Raw genomic sequence first — 26,019 nt, forward strand, 5'->3', positions numbered from 1 at the left:
AAGCCAGGCCATTTCTGAGGGTCACAGGAAGAAGAAAATGTACCTTTATAAATCCCAAAGGTCATATGTATGAAGGCATGTTTTCATGTGCGTATGTGCACACACACACATTTCTGACATTGACTGAGCTGGCCCTTCTCACTTTTACCTTTTTCTTAAAAGCAATGTTTTTACACGTTCTCTCTCATTCACTCTCTGCCCGCAATCACCCAACAATGTCAAAGTCTTGAGCTAAAGGGGCAAATAAAAAACCAAGATGACCTCACAGGGGCACATTGGCACCTTCCAGTTCTAGCAAAGGAAGAACTCCATCAAGGTGGACTGCCTGGAGCTTCTCAGGAGCTGGCAGGAGACAGGGGTTAATGAAGGATCCCAGGCTGGGAGTCATGTACTCAAAGGCTGAGAGAGCTCTGCCTGGCCAGGTGCCTTAGGAAGACCGCCACGGAGCCTCAGGCAGGTATTTGGGATCACGACTTTTCTCAGAAATGCATCTTGGTTCCAGGTTTTCCTTTATCTCTGGCAAAGAGCATCATGATTGTGGACCAAAAATTGTGGGTGGAACCCAGAACTGGCTGCCAGAGGATGCCCCACCCTGCCCATCAAACCAAGACTTGGTTTGCAAGAGCAGCCCTCTCAAACCAAGCTGCACATCAGGGGCCGGGCACCATGCTTCCCCACTTGGCTCAGTTTTCCTTTGCACCCCTTCAAGATCCACCAGTGAGGCTGTGATGTTTATGAAGGGTGGCATCCTGGCCATTTGGGTCATTTGGCCCGTTTGAAGAGTGGGCAGGTCTTGGCAGACTAGCGATGTCATAATGATGATAATAATAAGAAATAATAATAACCACCTTTTACTGAGTGCTAGTTAAATGGCTGGCATTGCAATATTTTCTTGGGTTATCTCATTGGATCCTCACAGGAACACTGGGAGAAGAGTCATATAGACATCTCCATTTTATATGTGAGGCACAGAGTGCTGGTCATCTGTCCAAAGTTCTACAGCTGGAAATTGCAGAGCTGGGGTACGTACACAGTTTGATATGATTGTAAAGCCTTTTGTCACAACCGTACTGCCATCAAGTAGTGACATTGTCTATGGATTATCCAGGCATCTGTGTTGGTTAGGTCTTGCAGAAAACAGACAACACACTCTGATGGGGTAACTGAGGAATGTTTAATTAAGTGTCTACTTTTAGAAGTATGAGCAGGGTTAAGGGAAACCTACAAGGTGGGAGGGTAAAGCCCCCAGACCCCAGGCTCTGCAGGGAGCCTGTTACCATCCCTGGGGCTGAGAGAGGGGCAGAGGGAGGGAATGCCCCCTGGAACCCAGACAGAGGAGCTGAAGTTGTTGCAAACCATCTTATCAGAATCCTGACCCATAAGGAAGTCAACCTGAGCTGACTTGACAGGGAAGGAGCCAGAGAACAAATAGCCTGACCTCGTTCTTCTTTCTCCCTTCAAGCTCTGCCAATATTTCTTATTGGCCAAATCCTACCAAATCCTACCGGAAGTGGGAGGTAAAGCAGCCCAGTGAGGCAACCCATACAGGTCAGCCTCCTGGGACCCACAATGGGGTGAAGAAAAGTAGAGCTGGACTTGGAAGGGGATTGTATGTCTAAAGATGACTTTATTCTAGTCGTAGCTGATCTTGGGCCGACTTTGCCATTCTAAATTGAAAATTATTTTCCCTTGGAATTTTGAAGACATTGCTCTTTGCTTTCTAGCTCCTAGCACTGCTTTTGAGAACTACAAAGCCATCCAGATTCTGGAGCCGGGCACCACGTATGAAATTAGCTTCTTCTCTCTGGAAGTTGATAGGATCTTTTCTCCTCAGGAGTCTCTTAAACTGCCCAGTTCAATTCCCAATAATCTTTGTTTAAAAGAATCAATCTATTAAACAAATTGTCCCAACAACTAGTTTATAATGAAAATTTATAGAGACAGAAAAAGGAATTGTTTATCCACTTTAGGAAAAGTCATTTTTCCCTTAAGTGACATTTAGAAGCCCAATGCAATTGGACTTTAAATTTGAAAGTATTGAATTTTAAATTCTGTCTTAAAATACATTCTCTAGGAAAACTATGTTAGAGATGAGGAGAAAAAATTCATTACAATGGAAACATCCAAATTATCATCAGCATCTAAAAAATGTCTTAGTTAGACCATCATGTAAAAATAGTGTTGACTACGATAGATCTAGGTGAGCACTAAACAGTGTGTCTTTTCAATAATTACTTGGGGCCACAGTCTCTTTAGAAAACAGACATTTCTCTGAGGAAAAAAAATGTTATATTCTTAATAAGCTTGTTATTTTCCATGGAGGTATTATAGATGGAGAAGCGATTGTCCTGCTGTAGAAACCACCGCCCAGTAAGTGGTCGCTCTGGCACTGAACGATTGGTGACAAACTCTGTTATGGGTCGTGGGCTCCTGATGGAGCCAGAGTTGGTTGGCGTGAGAAGATTCCCCGTCTGCTGAACAGCAAAGATGAGACTGGCTGTCAGCCACAAACTGGACTACACAGTCAGTGAGATCTTCTTCCATCAACCTGGGGCTGCTTTGCCTTGCAACTTTTTAACAATAGAAATGAAACTGCCACCGGGAGGAGAGAGAACAATGGTGTTTTGACAAATACAGTAAAGATAGAACTTGACTGACAATCCAGGTCAGAAGGAAAATTAAGGCACAGGAAGACTGATGTTGGTCTGACTCCTTGCCAAGAAGCAGGACACTCTGTGGGAGGTTTCCCCCGACACAGGGAAGTGGCCAATGGTGACCATTGGGATTTGGCAATTTTGTTGGATATTTTCTGGCACAGGGACGCTTTTTTCTAGGACTTCAACTACAGTTCGAGTAAAAGATGCACAATTAACCTATAGAGCCATAGTATCCTTGAGACCTAAGGAAGGAAGAACCAGAGAGAGCTCTTGAGACTCACTGAAAAATGCTGTCATCCTGTTTCCTTGGAGATCAGCTAAGAGGTTCAGACAGAGTCTGGCCCGTGGAAGTGGTTAGGCTAAAGAAACCTTGAGTTGCCCTTTCTAGACTTGTAATCCTCTAAAAATGGGAATTAGGAAGCATTCACTCATGACCTTGAAAAAACTGTTTATAAAAGTATATTATACTGTATCAGTAAAACGAGCTGGGGAGAGGGTTTATCTGAAAGTTCATGTGAGAAACGCAGCTATTAGCACACATGCCATTCCCCACCTTGACCCCGGCAGGAATGTGTAAATTGTAACATATGGAATGTAGGCGTCTGTTGAGACGTTTCATCAATCTGCCCAGCAATGAGCGTCACCAGGCCCGCGTGTGAACAGGCCTCAGAAAGGAAGAGACTGTGAATATTGCATCTAACTTCAGGCTATTCATCAGCCCAGAATATGATAATCAAAAATTTTCAGAGAGTGTTCTTTAATAATATAAGTTTTTTTTTGACAAGATGACACTTTTTCATGGGACTGAGCCCATATATTCATCTGTCCATCCATCCAAGAAATGCCCAGGGAGGCCTGTAGCGTAGCAGGCAGTGCACTGGACACTGCAAGAGGATCGGGGCCCTGCCGCTGGAGAACCTACAGCACGTCGGGAAACAGACATCAACAAATAATAACAAGAACAACTCCAGAATCACAGCTTGGGTAAATGCCATAAAGGAATAGAATAGCTTACGCTGACAGTACAGGCGCTCTTCTAAACTTTCTACACACAGGGTCTCACTTAATCCTCATAACAGTCCTCTGTCGTAGACGCTATGCTTAGTCCCATTCTGAAGATGAAGAAATAGAGGCATGAAGGTCTGCATGTCTCGCCCAAGGTCACACAGCTAATGAGTGGTGGACGGCCACTATGCCATTATATAAACTGAGTGGGGGCTGATTTATACTTGCAGGTTTTTAAAAAATGTCCTTCAGCAGATAACTTCAAGCCAAGCCCAAGGACAGGTAGGAATTAATAGAGCAAAGGCAGGTAACAGGAGTCTTCCCTAATTAGGGAAGTAACATGTCAAAAGGCCCTGAGGCAGAAGGAGTTGGCCTTGGAGACAGACTCCTTTGGCTGGAGTGTGGGGGTAAGAGGCAAGGCTGAAAATGTAGGCAAGGGTCACAGCAGGTGGGTGGGACCTTGTAAGAATCTTGAAAGAAATCCTGAGCAGAGTGGGAGCTCCCGAAAGACCTGACTTTACCTGGGACTCAGAGTGGCACAGTCGCTACATCTGAGCAAGGAGACCCGCTCCCAGTGGAAGACTAAGGCTGTCAACAAGTTGTTAACAAGTTAATGGATTCTACGTACTTCTGTTTGTATCAGACCTCTGTCCTCTGGTGCAGTTATAAGACGGTGATGTCAAGAAAAGCCTGGTGCTATGAGTGTTTGTGTGCCCCGAAGTTCACACATTGAAATCCGACCCTGAAAGTGATGGTATTAGGAGGTGGAGCCTTTGGCATGTAATTAGGTCATGAGGGCAGAGCTCTCATGGACAGGATTAGTGTCCTTATAGAAGGAGGCCGGAGAACTAGCTCACTGCCTGTCTTTTCCTCCTGCGAGGATACCATGGGAAATGGGCCGTTTGCGACCTGGAAGAGGGCTCTCGCCAGAAACAGACCACACTGGAATCCTTATTTCAGACTTCCAGCTTCCAGAACTGTAAGGAATACATTTCTGTGGTTTTTAACACACCCAGTGCATGGTGATTTGTTATAGTGGCCCAAACCAACCAAAACAACTAGCAAATCCGAAAACTCATTCAGCACTGAGATTTGCAATAGTAACCTCAGTGACCACCATTCATTTTGGCATTGCCCACTCTGTGGGACCCCATTAAGATTAAAAAGTGAGCCCCCCCCAATTTTCTTTTCCCTAAAATAGATATCCTGTTATTCTGTGCATTTTTAAAGTTAGTTCTTTCATTGATTCATTCATCAAATATTTGCATATCTACTCTGTGGTAGACTTGAAAGACACAGAAACATGTCAGACTGAAGTCCCTGTGCTCACAGCACAAGAGTCTGGTCCCAGGGGAGCATGCTCACCACACAGCGACATCATCCCCGGTGGTGGGCAGAACAACCACATCCTAATCCCCAGAACCCGTGAGTATGTTACCTTACCTGAGAAAAGAGACTGCAGGTATGATTAGGTTGAGGATCTTGAGACGGGGAGATCATCCCCAATTTTCCTGGGGGGCACAGTGTAATCCCAGAGTTCTTTTAACAGCAAAAGAGGGAGGCAGGAGGGCCAGGGTCAAAGAAAGATGCAAGGACAGGAGCAGAGTGAGAGTGATGCAATTCCTGGACAGGGCCCACAAGCCAGTGGCACTCAGGCAGCCCCGGGAGCTGGGAAGGGCAAGGGAGTTTCCCACCTAGAGCCTCCAGACAGGAAGGCAGTGCCGCCAGCACCTTGATGTTGGCCCACCAGACCTGTTGGACTTCTGACCTCCGTTACTAGAAGATAATAAATCTGTGTGATTTTAAGCCACTAAATTTGTGACAATATGTTATAGCAGCAACAGGAAACAAATACATTCCCCACTCCTGCCAGGGCCTGGCCCCAGACAGACATCTTTAATCTCTCAGTTTCCCACTGAGCTCTGATACAGCCTCACAGTCTGTCCCAACCCAGCAGCCCGAGTAGCTACTCTCAACCAATCAGTGAGATGCAACTCTCTTGCCATCCTCTGGAGTCTGTGCAACAATCACCCCACCGGCATTGTGACCCCTATGGCAGTGCCACATATACCTATTAATTACTTGGGTATTACTTGATAATTCTTTCAGGTTTGTGTTCCTAAACGGGTTCTACTATCTAATTACTGTGTATCCTTTGGTGAATTACGTATGCCCTGTGCTTCCATTTCTTCATCTCTGAAACGAGAGTAATAATAATATCTGCCTTCTAAGGATGCAAAGATTCAGTGACTTAGATATTAAAACATTAAAAAATAATGCCTGGTACATAGGAAGTGCTCAACAAATTTAATCAATGGTGATGATGATTGTTATTATTCCCTACAGGATTTAGCATGAGGCTTACAAGTGTTTTGTGGTCATTCTGCTTCCAGTGTGGGACACACGCCAGACAGGCAAGAGTGGGTGCAAGTTGACAGGAGCTAGTTGGGGGACGATTGAATTAGGGCTCAGGTGGTGGAAATGGGAAGAAGTGGGTGGACTTGAGAGATATTGCAGAGGTTGTCAACAAGGCCTGTTGAAGAATTGCATTTGGTTGGGGGCGGGGGGGTGAGGATGTGCCAAGGAAGACAGAGTCAGAGCCTTATAATGACAAGCTAATACAGCATGAAATACACTCTTATTTTGCTTTTCTGCTCCCCCGCTTCCCATCTTCCCCTGCGGGGGTACTTCTTTCCTCTCCTCCCTTAAAGAAACCTCAGAAAAAAATAAAAGCAAAAGGAGCAAGAGGAGGCACCAGATACAGGAGTCTGAGCTATGGGGCAACAACTAGTTCAGATAAAGACTTCTACGTGACTTTTGGCTTTTTAGTGCCAGTATGTGTAGAAAGCATCATAACTGGGTAGAAGGAGGGGGTGTTAAGACAAGAAATGAGGAAAAAGTAAACAATTAAAATGTCTCAATTGATCTAAAAAATTAATAAATAAAACCGGCCTTGACCAGTGTGGCTCAGCGGCTTGGGCACTGCCCCTCAAAGCTAAAGTTGTTGGTTCAGTTCCCGGTCAGGGCACATGCCTGGGTCGCATGCATCCCACTGCGGTCTGGCTTGTGCCAGAGGCAAACCTATTCTCTCACACATCGATGTTTCTCTCCCTCTCTTTCTCCTTCCCTTGCCCTCCCTCTAAGAATAAATAAACAAAATCTTTAAAAACATAAACAATAAATAAAAGTGAAGCATAGGCCAATGGGTTTGTGTTGTTAACGTCTGTAACGAAGCTGGGCTGGGGTGTAAGCCGGGGGCAGAGAATAGAGGACACGAACCATGCGGCTGTGCAGGGTGTGACAGGGGACCAGGGACCCAGTGATGGGGAAGAAGGAAACGTTCTGAAGATGGAGTCGGAGAGATGCTTTCCAGCCCTGGTTTTGCCACTCTCGAGCATTTGAGCGTGGAGTGGACCGCACAGGGATTCCCCGAGGCCGTGTGCGTGGGCTCTGTAAAGTAGGGAACTGTAAAGGAGGGGTACGGTCCTCAGAAGGAGCCCGGCTTGCTGGCATGTGAGGCGCGTGTGGGACCCCCCCAGCCCCCCCAGCTTCAGAGTGCCCGAAGGGAGCCACCTCCTCCCGAAAGCACCTGTCTGCCCTCTGCTGCTGCCTCCCAAGGTGCCTCATATTAAGGCGGAATGTTTCACCAGGAATTTTTGAACAGTGGATTTATTTCTGTACTAAACAAAACACCTTTTCCCCCTCCCCCGCTTTTCTGTCCGGGTCTGTGACTTGGCTGTGCTTGGCAGAAGGGAGGCAGGAAAGGCCCCCTGAAATTGTAGCAAGCATTTGAGCAGATTGAATTCAATTTTGGATACAAATGTCAAGGACCGTCTCCCTTGGCTTCTGCTCCTTGCTTACTGAGGCACGATGTGATGCTCCATTGAAAAGCATGCTGATAATGATACGGCGTGGGGAGCAGGGAGCCAGGGACGGGCCGCTGAGCGTGGTGCCGGGAGGCGGATGACCTTCCCGAGGATGCCTGGGAAGCCTCTGCCAGGCTCCCGCGTGCACATTAGGACCAGAGCAAGAGTCAGAGACAGCTGCTCAAGTCCCAGCTTGGCCACAGACGTGCTATGTGGCTCCTTCCCACAGCCTAGGTTTGATCTGCCTGGTTTATAAAATAAAGAGACTGGCATGATTGTTCTTTAATCTTTCCTTTCTGATGTTTTACGATTCTGGAGTTTGGAGCATCTATAGATCCTGGAGAGGAATGCCAGCAAAGAATGTATGATGAAATTTGGCACGAGCGTTTGGGAGAGTAATTGGGCATTAGCGTTCAGATTGTTCTAACAGGCGTACCCTTGGGCCCAGGTGTGTCAATGCCTGGGATGTGTCCTGTGGAAATACTAGCATAAATATGCAAACACGGGTTTCTGTAATTGCAAAACACTAAAAACAATGTTCATTAGTAAGGAAGTGAGCAAATAAATGGACTGTATAACCATGATAAAGAATACAGTTCCATACGTAGTGAAAAAGAAAAATACCCAAAATATAAGGCTAAGTGAAAAATTTAGATTGAGTAAAATACATAGCATGATTACATTGTTTCACAACTGGGATCTATTTGTTCAGTTATATATTCATAAATATGTGCACAGTGAAAGGTCAAGAATGTTCCACACCAAACTTGGCATAGTGGTTCCCTCCAGGGCTGCACAACCCAGTAAGGCAGCCACCAGCCGCATGTGACCGCAGACCTACTTGGAATGTGGCAGTTGCAACCGAGGGACTGGATTTTTAAAATTCACTGACTTCTATCTACTTCGTATTAAATGAAAAAACCGGCACTTCATTCAATTATTGGAAAACTTTTGAGTATGTTTGCAGTAAGTTGGATATATGAATCTACTTTTTCAACTGTATGTTTTATGAAATCTACCCATAGATCAAGTACTTTCAATAAAAATTTAACAACCAAATTGAGATGTGTTATAAGAGTAAAATACACACCAGATTTGAAAGACTTTGTATAAAAAGTAATTTTTTAAATCTCAGTAATTTTATATCTCATGAATAATTTGATAATGTTGCTTACATGTTGGAATAATACTATTCTGGATACATTGGGTTAAATAAAATACATAACTGAAATTAACTTCACCTGTTCATTTCTCCTTTCTTTTTTAATGCAGTATCTAGAAATTTTTAGTTACCTGTTGGCTGACATTATATTTTTATGGGATCTTGCTGCTTTGGGGGACAGGGTTAGAGGAGAAAGTTAGATTGAACTTTTTACTTACGCATTTTTGCATGGTTTGATTTTGTTACAGTAAGCTTGGCTTACCTTAATGATGTACAAAGAATACTTTTAAATATTAAAATAAAATAGAGAGTTAGCTCTGACCAGTGTAGCTCAGTTGGTTGGGCGTCGTCCCGCCAGGTGAAAAGTCGCCAGTTCTATTCCCGGTCAGGGCATGTGCCTGGGATGCAGGTTCCGTCCCAGGTCGGGGTGGGTATGAGAGGCTATGATTCTCTCTCACACCGATGTTCCTCTCCCTCTCTTTCTCCCACCCTTTCCTTCTCTCTAAAAATGAAATAAATAAAAACTCTAAAAGTCTAAACAGTTCATTTCGAGATTATACTTTGATATATAAAGAAAACTGTGGAGCCCTGGCTGGCGTAGCTCAGTGGATTGAGCGCGGGCCTGCGAACCAGAGGATTGCAGTTCAATTCCCAGTCACAGCATGTGCCTGGGTTGCAGGCCAGTTCCCAGCAGGGGACTCACGAGAGGCAACCACACATTGATGTTTCTCTCCCACTCTTTCTCCTTTCCTTCCCCTCTCTCTAAAAATAAATAAATAAAATTAAAAAAAAAAAGAAAACTGGAGGAAACGCTCCCTCTCATTGGTCTCTGTGGGGTCGCTGTGTCGGGGTCTCAACTAAGCGCTTTGCCACAAGGATATTATAAAATGGAGCTCTCACCATGGCGTCTCTGTGATTTACCAGGATCTTCTCATCGCCTGACCCATTTTTGGATGGCCACTGTCCTCAGCAAGGTTACCTCTGCCTGACAACCATCCCAGCTGTGCTGGAAACGAGTGGTTTCTCAGAGAGGAGGAGTTAGGCCCAGGAGGGTTAGAGAAAAGAGAGAACTACCCTTTAAAGAAATCTCCCTTCTTCTCCCCGGTTCCCTCTTCCTGCCGCACCAAGATTCCCCAAGGCTTCGGGGATCTACAGTTCTAGGTTGAACTCCCCACCTCTCTAACTGACAAGGCCAGGATGTTAATGTTCGCCACGCAGACACGCCTGCGTTACACATAAAGATGCCTGTGTTACACAGAAACACGTTATGGCTGTAACAATATCGCTTTCAAAGGAGCGCTAATCCGCTGAAGTCATTGAGTCAGCAAACATTTGCTTCTCCACGTCTTGTGTGAGAGAGACAGAAAGTAGGAAGGAGGGAGAGAGAGGAAGGTCAGAGGGAAGGAAGGAGAGAGAGAATATGCACTTAAAAAAAAAACCCTGCTTTGCAGAGATAGCTTTTCAAAACTGCCCCTCCGGTGTCTTCTTTGTTATGGTGTTCCTCTCTTACACTACTTTGTTTAAAACGTTGATTATAATCTATTCAGCAGATAGACAGATAGCTGAAACCACCATTCTGAGTATGAAGGGTCAGGCTTCACTGGATGTCCCGGGTGACTTGGGCAAAGAGAAATCAGCTACGGTTCGCCAAGAGTTCAGGAACTAGCTAGTTTGATGCTCCCCCCAAACCCTGCACTACCGCACCATGGCTTGTATCTCCCAGATAGATTTGCCAGTTTTTATTGGCCTTCCTTGCTAGGCAGCTCTGTCCCCAGCACCTAGCTCAGGGGCTGGCAAATTGTAGCTCATAGGAAAAGTTTATTGACGGACTGGACAAATGAAACTTACCATTTCAGGGTCAGCCATTGTCTAAAATATTAATAAAATTACAGTTTCATCTCAAAGATGGACTCATAAAAAATTTCCATTTCATTAACACTGTATTTATTAAATGCCTATTATAGACGAAAAAAAGTGGGTAAGCAAAAGTAGCTTTTAAACACACACACACCACACACACATACTCCCTGCCCTTGTGAAGTTTACAATCTGTGGAGAGATGAGGAAGGCAGGGGTCAGCCATAAATACATAAAATAAAAATATTGCAAATGCTAGTAGGTGTTTTCCAGGACACGATCAAGGATGCTGACAGAAAATAAAGAAGGGGGCTATACCATCTCAGGCAAGCCTGTTCCTCGCTTCTCGGAGGAGGTGACATTTAAGCTACAGCATGGAGGATGAGAAGGGCTCGGCTATCAAACCATTAAATAAGCAAATGGGGGACAGGTGTGGTAATGGGAGAAAGGGAGGAACCTTCCGCACACCCAGGAGCAGTGTCTGCTGCTTCTGTGACGCGCTGCCCAGAGGTGGTGTGTGATCCCAACTTGCCTTCATCCCTTCCGGTTTTGGAGCCCATGCTCATTTGCATGCCTGGCTGGGTGTCAGTGCCCATGGGAGCCCATGTGCTCAGAGTCTAAGGAGGGTGACTTCCCTTATTTGAAGGGCAGTGTGACCGTGAGGTGATGCTCCGAGTGTGGGCTGGGGGTATCACTCACTTCTCTCTTCAAGGCTGTCTCATGCTTCTTGGCATTGGCTTTTGCTTTTCAGATCTGCTCTCAGTGCTCAATTCTGCTGTAAATATATATATATTTGTTGACACTAGTTACTTGCGAGAGGAGTTCTGGGGATTCACAAGGGAGAGGATTCTTACTTTTCACCTATGAGGTTTGTATAACTTATAAAACTAGTCAACAACATTGTAAGCTTCATATATAATTCTGTTTAACATGCCACCTTATGACCATTTCTGGGAATTAATTTTTATCTTTTTTTTCCTGGTTATCAATGCAATAAAAGCTCAGTGCAATTAGATTCGGAAAAGTCAGGAAAAAGTTAAATAAAATTTGTTATAACTTAATCACCCAGAGATTACTACTGATAATTCCTTAGTATATTTCTTTCCCAATGCCTTTTTAAAAATAGGACCAAATTCTACTTGTTAATTTATAGCCAGCTTTTTAAACTCAATACACGGCAACAAATGTTGAACTTTCGTATAAATGTATCACAATTTAAGTTAACCAGTTCACTTTTGATGGACATTTAAATCGTAATTTTCACCATATTAAGTTTTTTTAATAATTTTAAAGGGTTTTTATTTATTTATTTTTAGAGAGAGGGGGAGGGAGGAAGAAAGAGAGGGAGAGAAACAATAATGTGTGATTGCCTCTCTCACGCCCCCTACTGGAGACCTGGCCAGAAACCCAGGCATGTGCCCTGACTGGGAATGGAATCCACAACCCTTTGGTTCCCAGGCTGGTGCTCAGTCCACTGAGCCACACCAGCCAGGGTCGGTGTAGCTTTTTTTCTTTTAATCTAAAAAATTTTAGATTAAAATTTTTTAATCTAAATTTTCATGAAATTTTTACGTGCCTGCCACTACCCATGTGTTTTACTTGATTCCTCAATATTGAGCAAACAACAGTGATCTTATCTTGGTGTTTAAAAAAAAAGATTTTCTTTGCAATATAATCAAGTATGTTAAGCAATGTCTCAGTGGGTGCAAACTCAATGTATGAAAATCTAGATTGACCAAGTCAAATTCGGCATTGTTTCTTAACTTCACTAAAAAAAAATCTAAACAGCAAAATTTCACTTAAAATATTCCTTCAAAAAGTATCAGCTTCTCAGAAGGTTGGTGGTAAGGGGTAGGGAGGGATTCTTTTGAAATATCTAATGTTTTAAGATGACTTCACATCTGTTGTGTGGAGATGGCAGCCTTCCAGGTGCCCGGGAATCAGAAGTGGGTAGGCTGGAAGGATTCCTTTCCTTCCATCAGAAGCCGCCCCACGCCAGGGTCTGAAAAAGGGAACCCAGCCCATTACTTCCCAACAAAACAGAACAGCGGCCAGGGCTGGACTGTCTTCATGCCAGATCAGCCTGTCTGTCTCCAAGCCAGCAAATACACCGAGATCCAGTCCACTCTCACACCTGACCCTCTCCTTAGTTACAATCCGGCGATTTCCAAGAAGATTATTTTTTGTTTCTTTTCAGCTATAGCAACCTGCCCTCTAAAATAGGTTCTTTATCTAGTGGGGCAGTTATGGTTGGTGAGTAACAGCTGCGGTTCACAAACACGAGTTGCGCTGTTTGGGTCCATAATTCTTAGTCTTTTCTGAATGGCAGCTCCCCCGGCTGCTCTCGGCATGGAGAGGCACCGGTCCTTCAGCACTCCCCATCGGCACTCAGCATTGCAGCTTTCTGTTGCAGGTCCCGTTTTCCCACTGTACTCGAGGCAACATTTTTATTTAAGCCGCATGTCCTGGTATCTGACACTACACATATTTCTGGATGTCGGTTTTAACTTTCCCCACTGGATTTTTCTGTATATAACAAATGGTCTACCCTAGGCATGTCTTTCGTTTATATTTAGAAAAAACAGCCCTTGCAAAAAATAAGTTGTAACTAGAAAATCTTAGGAGAAAATCTGCAGAATCTAGGGCTTGATGAAGAGTTCTTAGTCGTTACAGCAAAAGCACAATCCATGAAAGAAAAAAATCTGTTAATTAGATTTCATCAAAAATAAAAAAGAAAGCTTTTGCTTTGTGAAAGAAGGTGAAGGACAAGCTAGCTGGAGAGACATTATTTGCAATGACTGCACACTCATCTCAGTGGATGGGAAGGCCACTCACTGAGCTCTTAGGCCTTAGGATGTGCCAGGCCCTGGACTGAGCCCTCCACGCTTATCATCCCACTTCGGTCTCACAGCCTCAGTCAGGCAGGAGCTGTTATTATCCCCACGTCGAGATTCAGAGGCAGAGGCTGAGAGTTTTAAGATCATATCACCACTGAGTGGCAGGGTCAGGATTCAACACAGACCTGTTTGTCGTCCAAGGGCACTAAGAGCACAGACTCTGGAGCTAGACTTCCTGGGTTCAAATCCTGACTCCTTCTTTGTTAGTTATTTGACTTGGCCTCTATTTCCCTATCTATATAGTGGGGTTGGGTTAATGATAGCTCCCTCATAGGGTTGTTGAAACATTAAGTGCATTAAGTACAGCCAGAGAGCTACATGCCCTGCACATAGTGAGGGCCGTGTGAGTGATCACTGCTCTTACGGCTGTGGTTGTGATTTTTATACTGACTCTTGAAAATGGGATAGAGAGGCAGGGAAAAAGCAAGTGACCCACAGGACACCATCTCATGTTGCCTCAAGAGATTTCTCCTGGCCAGTACCACAAGATGCACCACTTCTAGGAGCAAAGTGAAACCAGTTATTGCCAACAGCAAATACTTCAGATCAGCGTTAAGTCTGTGTTAATAGGAAAAGGGGGTAGGAGAAAGGAAAACTCTGTCCTGTAAGAGCCAGCAATGGGTTTCCTTTGAAGAAGTATCACATGGTCACCCAGAACCTTGCCTTTTAATAGTATTTGTTTAGGGGTCTCCAGTGGTCATATTGTACATACCACTAACGCCACAATATGCCGTGGACTGACTGGCTGCTCTCGTTACTACAGGAAATAGGGCCATTACAGAACCCATTCCAGAAACTCCAGAACCAATCCAGAAAACTCATCTTTAAGATTTTGGTTTTTGAGGACAACGCCAGGTACCTAAAAGTACCAGAGGGTAACATGAAGCTTCACCTGCCTGCCAGTGACTGGTTCCTGAAACGTCAGGAGCCCTGGAGTGGAGGTTTTATCAAATCCTCTAAACCGGCCACAACTATCCAGCAAACAACGGCTCCTGTCAGGGCCGTGAGAGAGTTCAGTTTGCGATCCGCCAGCAAAGGCCCTCTGAAGGCCCTCTGTCTGGGAGGCCCTACAGCTGCCTTTTGAGATGGGAGCTGAGGGAAGATGAGCCAGGCTTAGCTGAACTGGGTGGGCCTCAGGGAAGTTGGGGGGCTACAGATAAAGGACTCTTTGGGCAGAGCTATAAGACTGTTACTGCCAGCATAGGGCCGCATGCCAGACTTACAGCTCTGAGTCCCTGACACAAACCCCAGGCTCTCATGGCCTTTAGGAAGGCTGGTTTACAGCTGACTTGGTTTAAGAAGGAGCAGTTCTTACCAGGACTCCCTGAGTCCCAGGAATGCCTCACGTGGGAGGATACGAAGCCACACTTAGGAGTTGTGTCCGAGAGAAGTGCCCTTAGAATCTCCAGGGTTTGCTTCCCCTGCTGCCCCCTTCTTTATAAAAGACTCATAAGTATTTTGGATTTTAGGATGTTATCTGGATGTGGTTTTACCTGCATCCTTTATCCCATTTGCTTGAGCACTATTCTCCATGGAATGATCACCCAATTGAACCCTTTATTTTATGATGAAGAAACCAAAGTTCAGAGTCACACTGCAATGTGTGATGGCCCAGAACCCAAGACCACTGACCTTCCTCCACTTAGCTACCCTCTGAGCCACTCTGCCAAAACACAATTTTTATAATGTTTTTCTGTGCAGATCACTACCCCTCCCTCTTTTTCACAAGGCCAGCAGGTCACCTCCCTGCAGATAATTGTATCCACAAACTAAATGAGAGCACTTTGAAACAGTCTCATCATGAACTGGAGCTTCTGCTGGCATGAAGGGGGATGATTCAGTGTTGGTTTGGGTGCAGAACTGATTAAAAGGCTCAACAGAACAACCCTGCTGACTCCGAATGACTAGAGAATGGTCTTTCTGATGACCTAGTGTTTCTGCTCATGGTTGTTGAATGAATGAGTACATGGAGCATTAAAACATAATACCGGCAATTCTACCAAATTTACTTCAATCTTCCTTCCCCTTAGAATGTCAAGGTCATCACAATGAGTATGGATTCCTGCTCTGGAGAACTTAGCTGATGGAGAACAGGGCTTGGCCATCTTCCCTTGGGGGCATTTTTTGGTGATTTGCTGACCCTGATGCAGAAGGTGAGGGTGTCTCTGTCTTTCTCTTTCTTTCTTTCTCCAAGTAAATCCCCCACATCAGTTTGTCTACGTTTCACTGATCCCTTTCTCCTAAAAACATCTGGAGGAATGTATGCACCCAAGTCTGGCTATCTGAGTCTCTGGCTGACTGGCGTGTAGTCGCCCAGTCGATAGCACATCGCACAGAGGACTGTGTCGTAAACCTTTCCCTTGCATTCTGTGCTAACGAGACTGAAGACATGCCACGGGTCACTGGGTCCTTTTTACTTCATTCGGGAACCTGCATGCTCAGACCAAGAGGTAGAAGCCAGCCCGCTGACAAAACTGGAAAGTAGACGGAGCAACTTAGTGGCCAGCTCAGGAAAAATGAAGTCAAGTTTAAAAAATAATTTTTTAATATTCAATGACCCGTTACAGTTTAAATTAGCCAATTTTTTCGAGCAGATAAGGGATTAAAACACGAAAAATAGTCAGCAGAGAAACATGTTTAAATAAACTAAGTAACAGAAACTCTTCATGGCACCATTTTTTAACTTACTGCTTTTCAACGTAAGCGAAATGTTTTTAAAGTTTAAGTCATTTTTAAGGCCACAAATTATGTTCATCTCCATTCAGGTCAGCACTGCTGACTCATGTCTAAAAGGCTTGGTCCTCTTGAGAAGAGTATTCTTTGCTCTTTCTCAAGTACTTTTTCACACGTTTTACTTGTCAGGAATCATGCCAGGTACCAGGGCCACAAAGGACACCCGCCCTGCCCGTGGGGACCGACAGCGACCACACTGTCGCTGTGAGGGTGTCTTACCCTCACTATCAGTCTCCTTACAATGCCACCAATCTGTTTGCACTTTATATGGTTTCTCTCTGGGGTTTCCAGACACTGACTCATGATCCTTACTTCAGTTTGCCCAACCTCTTAAAAAATCCTGCCGTGGTAGCTTTTTTTTCTTTCTTTAACTTGTTTTTTCCTTGGGTTCTTTCTCTGGTGCTAGCTGTCAATCTGACCTGAGGAACAATACTGGCCAGGGTCTACTGGTCTGGGGCTCCTGAGAGTGGACTTACTGGTAAGGGCTTCGTTATGTCTCATGTTTTCCAAATTTGTTCTAGCCCATTTATCTCTAGATTGTTTCCTTTTCTATTAATGAACCATCATGATCGTCCACTGAAACATTATTTGTAATAGTGAGGGGAAAAACCACCAGAAGTAACCTGTATCTGTAGCTGTAGGCAGTTGGTTAAGGAAACTGTGGTATACCCATACAGGAGAATCCCCTCTGTGACTTCAAAAGAATGAGAGAACTTTTAAAACGATGAATTTAACAAGGCGGAGATTAGAATGGTGGTTACCAAGGCTGGGGGTTGGAGGAAATGGGAAAAGGTAGGTCAAAGAGAACAAAGCCTGATTTATGTGGGGGGAATAACTTCCGGAGGGTCTCATGTACATCACAGTGACCATAGTTAATCCTGGTGTACCGTGTTCTTGAAATTTGCTGAGAGAGTAGATCTTTAGTGCTTTCACCTCACACACAAAAAAACAGTAACTATGCAAGGTAATAGATATGCTATTTAGCTTGATTGTGCTAACATTGCATGAGGTGTATGTGTTATGTGAAAACATCACACTCTGCACCGTAAGGACACACAATTTTTCTCAGGTATACTTTGGTCAAGCCAAGGGGGAAATGAGAGGTTTATGTGAGCAAGTACCTATGACACATGAACAACATTACATTGTGTGACCCATTTAAAAACACATATGTGAGCATGTACATATGCATGACGTGTATCTGAATACACCCACGTAGGGTTGGAAAGCAGAGTTTTAGGAGATATGCAGGTGTTAGCAGTAGGGCGTTTAGGGAGTGAGTTGGGGGAGGAGCAGGTAAAGGAGGAAACGTCACTTCCTGCACTTCTCTACTGATTATTTTGACAATGAATAGATGTACTTTTGTAAAACAGAAAAGGAGAAATACAATGTTTTCCTAGACGTTTCAACACTATACATTCTTCTAGGATTGCATAGCTGTGGAGTTTTCATTCAATTTGAAGACACACTTATCTCCCCTTTTTAATAGCTTCAGGGAATTAAGGCCCCGCTCTGACAAGTGTGTGCCCCTCCTTCCCTATCCACTGTTCTCTAGATTCCCCAGCTCCTGGCATAAAGAGCTCTCCACAGTTACTGGTAGCTTCCAGGCCACCTGCCAGCTTTGTAACATTCTGCACTGGCCATTTGCAACCCCGTATCATTCTAAAGCTCGGGCATGCATCTCCTGCAGAGCTCCGAAGCATTCCTGCCTCACACCACACGGAGCCTCGGCAGTATCTCACTGGCTCTGCAGAGTGCGTTTCATTCGGCTCCTCACACACTGCTCCTGGAAATCTTGGCCACATGATGGGTAGACTGAGCCCTGGAAAATCTACCCACCAGGCCCTGAAAGGAAGCCAGAGAAGTATTATTCTCACCCTGCAGATTTGGAAACTGAGGCACCGAAAGTTGACTGGGGCCCCCTAGGTCACATGGCAGATTTAAGGTAACAGGTGTGTGGAAAAGGTATTGGGTGCAAAGTCCAGACTCCCAAGTACAACTTCTGCCACATTACATCTTCTTTAAGCACATTTTTTTCACTCTTTAAGCCCATTTCCTTGTTGATAAAATAAGGATTGTGATACCTGCCTCCAGAATGCTGCTACGAAAGTATGTCATTTTTTGTATATTGCAAACTATAAATGTGTGTGTGTGATATATATGTTAGGAGGACCAACAACCAGAAAACTAGATATCAATAGTTATAGCACTAAAGCTGTATAGATAACTAGATTTTTATTTGTTTAATTCTCTTATGCCCCAAACACAAATTTAAAATTTTCTTTCAGGCACCTTGGAAGCCATTCCTTTACCTTGAATAGTCTCATTCTTTTGAGTTTTTTCACATGCCTCTGGGCCCACTGTATGTCCTTCTTGGAGAAGTGTCTGTTCAAGTCCTTTGCCTGTTTTTTAAATGGGTTGTTTGTCTTCCCTGGAGCGCAGTCATGTAAGTTCTTTATATCTTTTGGAGATCAAACCCTTGTTGGAGGTATCGTTTGCAAATATGTTTTCCCACATGGTTGGTTCCCTTTTCATCCTGTTCATGTTTTCTTTAGCTGTGCAGAAGCTTTTTATTTTGGTGAAGTCCCATGTATTTATTGTTTCCTTTACATCCCTTGCTCTAGGAGACATATCAGTGAAAATATTGCTGCGTGGAACATGTGTACAGGACACACGGACAAAGCCAAAGGATGGAGGGTAGGAGGCGGGGACGGGTGGGGCAGGGCGAGGGTGGGGGAAAAACAGAGACAACTGTACTTGAACAACAATTTTAAAAAGTGAAAAAAATTAACTCATGGTTTTTCTACACCCTAAATATGTCTCCAAATGAGTTTATAAAGGAGCACAAAAGTATCAGTTCCATGAAGAAGGCAACAATACGCTACCAGAATGCTATGCCCAATTGGATAGCACTCTAAAAGCAGATTAAAGTTGTTTCAAATGCTTTAAAGAAGAGGAAAAGTCTAATCCCCCAAGGCTTCCATTAAATCCATATTCCTTAATGTCAGAAAATTCCCCAAGTCTTTTAAAAGGCCCAAATATCATTTTACAGTTTAGAAGTAGTAATGGAGAACATTTTCCAAGTTTTTAGAACATTCTTCCTTCCTTAGGAAAGGACTCAGTAAAGCCGGGTCTGCCTCACAAAGGAGCTGGACCCGATGGGCAGGGACCTGCCTATCTCAGGGGGGGCATGGGGTGCACTCCCCAGGGCCTGAGCCGGGGGTTTATGGCTGATGACTACCTGGGGGTTTCCTTAAAGGAGCAGAGTCAGGCATTTCCCTGTTATTTCTGGGCGAGATTCACACGTCTGTCACTGTGTGGAAGAACGCCCAGTCCCTCCACTCTGTAACACTGAAGGAAAGAAAGTATCCAAATGAGAAGAAAAACAAGGCTGGTTTGCAATAGAGGCGAGTGAGACCATGTTCACTGCTTCAGAGAACAGCTCTTCTCAAGCTGTCTTCACCTGCCCGGAGAAGCAAACTCTTTTCCTGAAGCACTTTTCTAGGTTCTTCCATTGCTGAGAAAACAGTTATAAGAGCCCAAATGACAATAATAACTATAATTGAGATTAACTAGGACCCAAGCACCAGGCCAAATGTCCTACATGCAGTATCTCTTGAAACGCACTCAATAGTTTTAAGGCAGATGGTATTATTAGCCCCCACTTTACAGTCAAGCAGGTGGAGATCTAAAGGGCTTCATTAGGCAGCCAAGTGATGCACAGCTACTTCATGGTTGGGCAAGTGCTCGAACCCAGATCCTTCTAACTCTGAAGTCACTGTTTAACCAGAATGCTGCACTGCTTCTGGAATTTTACTGTAATTAACAACAGCTGCCTGGGTTCCAGCTAAGTACGCTAAGTGGTTTACGTGCTTGGTCTCATTTAAAGCTTCCCAGTGTGTTTAAATGGCATAAACTACCTTGACCCCGGAAATACTTTCCGTCTTCTGTCCTTTTCCTCTTATTTCCTTCCCCCTCTCTCCTCAGCTCAGAGATGTTAAATGCATTCCCATTGCGTTTTTACCTTGCCTTCAACCTGGCCTAACATGTACACTATGTGGTGAAGGGCGAAAGGTGCATCTTTTTAGGTGTCTTCCACTTTAGTGTGAGGGGAAGTCACAGTGTCCCTCTCTGCTCTCCGTCTGCAGGACACCTCCCCGTGGGCAGTGCCAGGACAGTGACCTCAGACCACAGCTTGAACACTGATTACAAATAATCCAGCTCCAGAGGTGATAGAGTGACCTTTCTTTAAAAAAGGAGATAAAAATAGCCAAGAAACAACACTTTACTTAGTTCTCTGAAAGGTTGGCTTCCTTCCAGGATAGACTTATGTACTTTCTGTACTTGGAGGGAAAAAAGAGATGGGATTTGATCCAAGAATGGTCCTACAAGCAAGAGAAATATGGAGCAAGCAGCTGGAGCAGGGCAGCCAAGTGGTACCACCAGCTGCAGGCCCATTAATTAACGCTCCCTGGTATGTAGCAGCTCCAGTGACCTTGATTCTTGTTGAATTCACAGAGATAATTTTTACAGAGCCTCTACTTTTCTCGCTGCGGTCTATTTATCCAAGGAGTACCTTGCATATTTCCCCCATCTCTCTGAGCAGTAAATTTATTCTAATTGCAAAGAGATACAGTAAAAGCCTGATTGAATGCTTGGCGGTTTATAGAGATTTATTTCTGGGGCTTAAGGGGGTTTTTAGAGTGTGTGACTGGAGCGGGTGGAGGGGAGCTGGGGGACGGAGCCCAAGAGAAAATGTCGGTTTAATAGATCTATAAAATGACCCCACTGTAGACAAATGCCTGTTCCAAAGAAGTTTAAACAGCCTGACCCGAATCAGGGTCTGTGACAGCCAGTCCGACATGAGGTGTCTGAAGCATTACATACTTCTCTTAGGGTTTTCAGGTCTCCGTACGAAATTTGTTATTCCCCAGGCAGAGGTGGGAGAGGGGGAAATCTGTTTTCCAGAGGGAAGAAAGCATATCTAACTACACATTTCTAAGGGCCGAAAGCTAGGAAGAGAGACGAAAGTAAACCTCCAACACCTGCCCTTCACATCGCTCTGCCTTTCCTCTCACTCGCTTGAAGCTGAATTCTGGATTTTAAGCCTAGGGTCCTGGAAGGTAGATCATGAGGGACTGCCCTTTGCTCTAGGATTTTCTGCCCCAAAATGGGCAGCCTTGGGGAGCCCAGTTATGGCAGGTGCCTCCAGCTGATAACGAAACAGAAGGACGCTCTGCTCTAACAGCCTTCTGTTCGGAACAGGCTTTGCATGCACACACTGCTGAACTTGTCCATGCAATCCTCTAGGCTTTGGATCCCACGAGTGACATTCATCTTTTTTGCAGCTGCTTTGCAGGTTTTGCTGAGGATGAATTTTAGGACTTTCAACTGTTAAATTGGTTATATTGTAAATCAAGTCGCTGCACTATAATGGAAACGTTTGTTCTGGAGGAAGAGGCTACAAGAAGAGGGTCTTACATAGACGCTTTGACCAGAGTCTAAATGGGTCAGCAGTTTTGAGAGGTTCTTTGCATGTTTGCTTTTTCCCCCCAGAAATTGGCACAAGGAGACTTTAGGCAAACATTTTTTAACTTTTTGATTATGAAGTTTAACCCTCATACAGAAAAAAGAAGCAGCTTAACAAGTTGTATTAAAGTTAACACCCAAGTCAAAAAGTATGATATTGCTAACTCTCCCACCATAACCTCTCTCTCAGCCATTGAGATCAAAGGCAAAGAAACGACTCTGTTCTCAGCCAATGAGCATGAATGTGCAGTACTGTGGCTGCTTCCAGCCAGTGAGCTGAGCAATCCTCACTACACTCCTTGAGCTGAACGTGTACTGCCCTGTGTCGGTCTTCATTCCGCTCTGGCCTCCCTTTCTGCCATTGCTTTTGTGTTCTGACAAACAGTTTTGACCCAGACCTGCTGACCAGAGGACATATAGGTCATGATACCAGGCCTACCACAAAGAAGTAAGAGGAAGACTATTGTGCTAGATGTTCATACACAGGCTTTCCAGAGGCTGTAGATTCTTCAGGACATTGGATGGAAAAGCAGAGGGTCTAGCTCCACAGGCAAACAGGGAAAGGTGGGAGTCCTTTGGCATTTACAGGGCTCCCTGCAGGTCAGTGCAGCTCAGAAGCATCGGCCAACAAAAGTCTGAACAGGAGCTGTTCAAGCTGTTCAGCCTTCAAGACTCTTCTCAAATGCTGTTTCTTCCATGAACTCTGACCTTCAAATCCCAGTAGCATTTTATTTGAGCCTTTCTCAGGACACTTCTTAAATTCAGGCACAAACTGAAGTTAATGTGCCTTTTCTTAACCCCTTCCCATCCCCACCGCTGTTCTTGCCCTCTCTCAGGAAAACTCTGGTTTCTAACTCAGCGCAGCCTGTTGCGTGTGTCCTGTCATGGCAACTGAATGTAGCAGGTGCTTCCTGAGTATTTGTTGAAGCCTATTGGTCAGTCTCCTGTGGGTTTCATAGACCGTCAGTTCTGAAAGACGCTCCCTTCAAAATGCGCTTTATGGTCAAACCCTCTTCAGAATGCTGTGTATGGTACTGTATCTCCTTTTTGGAGATCCACAGTTTAATTTGTTTAAACTCAGCACTTCCCAGAATTATTTGACCAGAAAACAATCCCTTCTACCTCTTACTCCATGAATGTCCCAAGAGACTGCAGTTTCTAAAACAATATTTTAGAATACTACGGAAGACTTATCTGAGTGCCCAAGCCTAAAGTCAACATTCTTGGGTCAGGCGTCTATTAACAGCTAACCACCTACTTCATTTTAAGGCACTGATCCTCGGTGCCTTGTTTGTGACATCATAAGCAAGCAGCCCCTTCTAACTCTGAAGTTCTATGAATCAAAGGGCATCCCACTCATATTAAATTCCTGCCATATGGTGGCATTGCAATGCGCTGGGCATTTAACAGTGACCAAGATGGGCATGGTCACTGCTCTCATGGTGCTACCCACTGCGAAGGATTTTCTAGGCCTCGCTATTAGGACATAGGTTTTTTAATTTCCAGAATCAATTTTTTTCCAGTTCTAGACTGGTAATTTACTGTCTCATTTATCATGTGTATCAGGTAGAATAAATCTTTAGAATCTAAACTTATGGCCTATCTCGGCTTATGAGTCTATTTCACACAGGAGTTCTGCTTAAGAATCACACATTTAACATGATCACTTAGGTGTATCTAGTTTTTCAGTTTTCATATTTAGCTTTTCTTGTTTTGATTCCATTTTCTGTAGTTTAAAAGGCAAAATCTAATGATATGGCATGAACACTATCGTTCGGGTAGACACTGTTCTAAGCACTTTACACACATTATCTCCCTTAATCTCTTTACCAACCACAGGAGCCACATAGCGGTACCACCCCCATTTTGTAGAGGTTAAACCTGTCCAAAGTCACACAGCTGGTGAAGCTGGGCTTCCACCCCAGGCAGCGTGGACCCTGAGTGTGCTCCCTGAACTCTAACACTAACTGCCACTATTCTTAATAGTCCAACATTGTCCAGTAGGTTTTCCGTTGGAAGTTTAGGGGTTAACAACTCTGAAGAGCTGAACAATCATGTGGGATTTTAAAAATGTCTAAATCTAGCCAGGTAATGTACTGAGGAGGTAATGAAAAATTAAAAGCTTTTTTGTTTTTTGGCTGAGCACTAATCTTTGTGGTTATGAATATATCCACACGCCAGAGAATACTGCACTTTAGATAATAAGTTAACATAAAATTGTTGGTACAGTTTTCAACCTGACAGCTCTGTGTGCCTGATGTGTTTTCTGAAAGTAATTCTAAAGATAAGACTTTACTCTCTGATCTGAAATAGGCTCTTTAAAGATTTCCAGCACCATACAGTACTCATGTAATTGTATCATTTATGTGGAGAAAAGCTATAGTTTTATGGAGTATTTTAATCATAAAACATTGTATTGTCACAAAAAGAAACAGAATACAATCAAGAAATGCCAGCCACACAATGTCAGTGCGAATTCTTGGCATTTAGCTTTAGAAGGCACTTTGCATGGAAATGCATAAAGTATAAACAGGGCACTTTATCTAGGATATGACAAGAAACTTCAAGATTGTAATGTGCATTAAGTTAACATTCCAAACCTATCCTTTCAAATTGTCAGCCAGGAATTTGTTTTTATCATTTCTTTGCAGTTGGCAAATATCTAGACTCTCCTTGAGATATCAGTTTTCACGCTAGTGGTCCCAGTCCCACTGCATGCAACCTGCCATGTGACCTTGACTCCAACACTCCCCTCCACCTGAGCCCAACTGAAGGGGCTGGATCTCTCGGGCCCTGCCCGTTTTACAGCTCTGTGGTTCTAGATTATGAATCATGACATACACGCCAGAAAAAGTGCTTGCTAGAGGGAATGGAATTATAAAATGTGGGCTATGTAAGCATTTTCAAACGATTCATCTTATAGCCAACTGTAGAGAATGTAGGCCATGGCAGCCAGGGTCTATCAGTGATGTACTTGGTTTTGGTGCAGCGATGTACTTGGTTTTCGCTGCTGTGCTCGGTTCCTCACAAGCGCCTTCTGCAGTTCACAGAAACACTCTATCCATGGGCTTCCTGGACCTCCCAGCATAAATGGGGTCTGAGAGATTCTGGGTAAAAGAAGCCATGGTCGCAACCGCCATGGTCTGTGAGATGACTCTGAACAATCCCCTGAGCTTCAGGGAGGTGTGGAACCTGGGGACACACTGCCCATCTCCCCCAGTCCAAGCTGAAGTACTTGTCCTGCAGCTGCTGGCAGTGTTGGCTGCTGACAGTTCTTCAGGGAGACCCTCTCTGAAGAGAGCCTTTGTGGCTGAAAAGAGCTGCTCTGCCCAAAGACACATCCCTTTCTGGGGAAGCCTACAGCAAAGGACAGCACATTCTATGATGGGGCTGTTTAATGGCCGGCCATTGCCTCAGTGGGGTCCAGCTCTGAAGAACCCAGTACTAGAACTAGTACTAGGCTGAGGCCTTTGCTACAACCCCATCTATTGCACCACAGTGCAGCTTCTCCCTGTGCCCATAGATGGCGCCATTGAGCCCACCCCATAAACTTCTGGCTCTGAGATCTCTGCCTCCACTGTAGACCCCAGGGAATCCAGACCTGCCACTGAGAATTGAAGACCTGAGTTTGAATTGGGGCTCTGCTTATTTCTAACTCTGGGTCTAGGAGTAAATTTCCTCTTCAGTAAAATGACAATAATAAAAGATACCTCATGGAATTGTTTTTTACAAGGCCATGAAATGAATCCAAAGCACGCAGTAAATGATTAATTGCAATAATTTACCATTTATTGAGCACTTACTGTAGGCCAGGTACTATTTTATGTACTTCAGCACATGGGAACTCTATGAGGAAGGTAATATCCCTATTTTACAGATGAGAAATCTGAGGCACAGAGAAGGTAACTTCTCCAAAGTCACACAGCTAATAAAAGTCAGATTTCAAACCCAGGCAGCTGAACTGCAGAACCAGCACACTTAGCTAACACTCTGCTGCCTCCCTTTGATAAAAGAAAATGTTTTTAATTTTTGATGAGGATAATTTTTTTTACATTTTGGATGCTGATAAATAAAACCCCAATAATGTCACCTCATTCCAGAAGTACCTTTTAAACAAGGCCATTACAAAAGAAAACATTTTCAAAGCATTTCCATACCATTATTTATATTTTTGTGTTGCTATAGATTATGTTTATTTTTGCCTCCCATCAACCCATATTCATCAAGAGAGTAAATGAAATTGTTGGAGGGACGGGGAACTAATCTGAGGTGACAGCGTTTGCTGCATGAGATCATTTATTTTTGTTGTTTCT

At 44.2% G+C, this 26,019-nt stretch overlaps 1 long non-coding RNA gene across 6 annotated transcripts in view; it reads left to right on the forward strand.

Moving 5' to 3' along the window:
• Positions 1–26,019, forward strand: part of LOC119036447 (uncharacterized) — a 46,364-nt gene that overhangs the window by 13,302 nt on the left and 7,043 nt on the right. For 4 of the 6 annotated variants that reach the window (XR_008392943.1, XR_008392945.1, XR_008392944.1 and 1 more), the window contains exons 2-4: positions 15,475–15,597; positions 16,584–16,655; positions 18,802–18,874. This is a non-coding gene — a long non-coding RNA (uncharacterized LOC119036447). Of the gene's footprint in view, positions 1–14,210; positions 14,300–15,474; positions 15,598–16,583; positions 16,656–18,465; positions 18,624–18,801; positions 18,875–26,019 lie in introns of those variants that run through there. The other 2 variants (XR_008392941.1, XR_008392942.1) reach the window with 2 other exon arrangements.

The sequence above is a fragment of the Artibeus jamaicensis genome, unplaced genomic scaffold (genome assembly GCF_021234435.1).
Source record: "Artibeus jamaicensis isolate MK-2021 breed Jamaican fruit bat unplaced genomic scaffold, CSHL_Jam_final contig_797, whole genome shotgun sequence".
Lineage (NCBI taxonomy): Eukaryota > Metazoa > Chordata > Mammalia > Chiroptera > Phyllostomidae > Artibeus > Artibeus jamaicensis.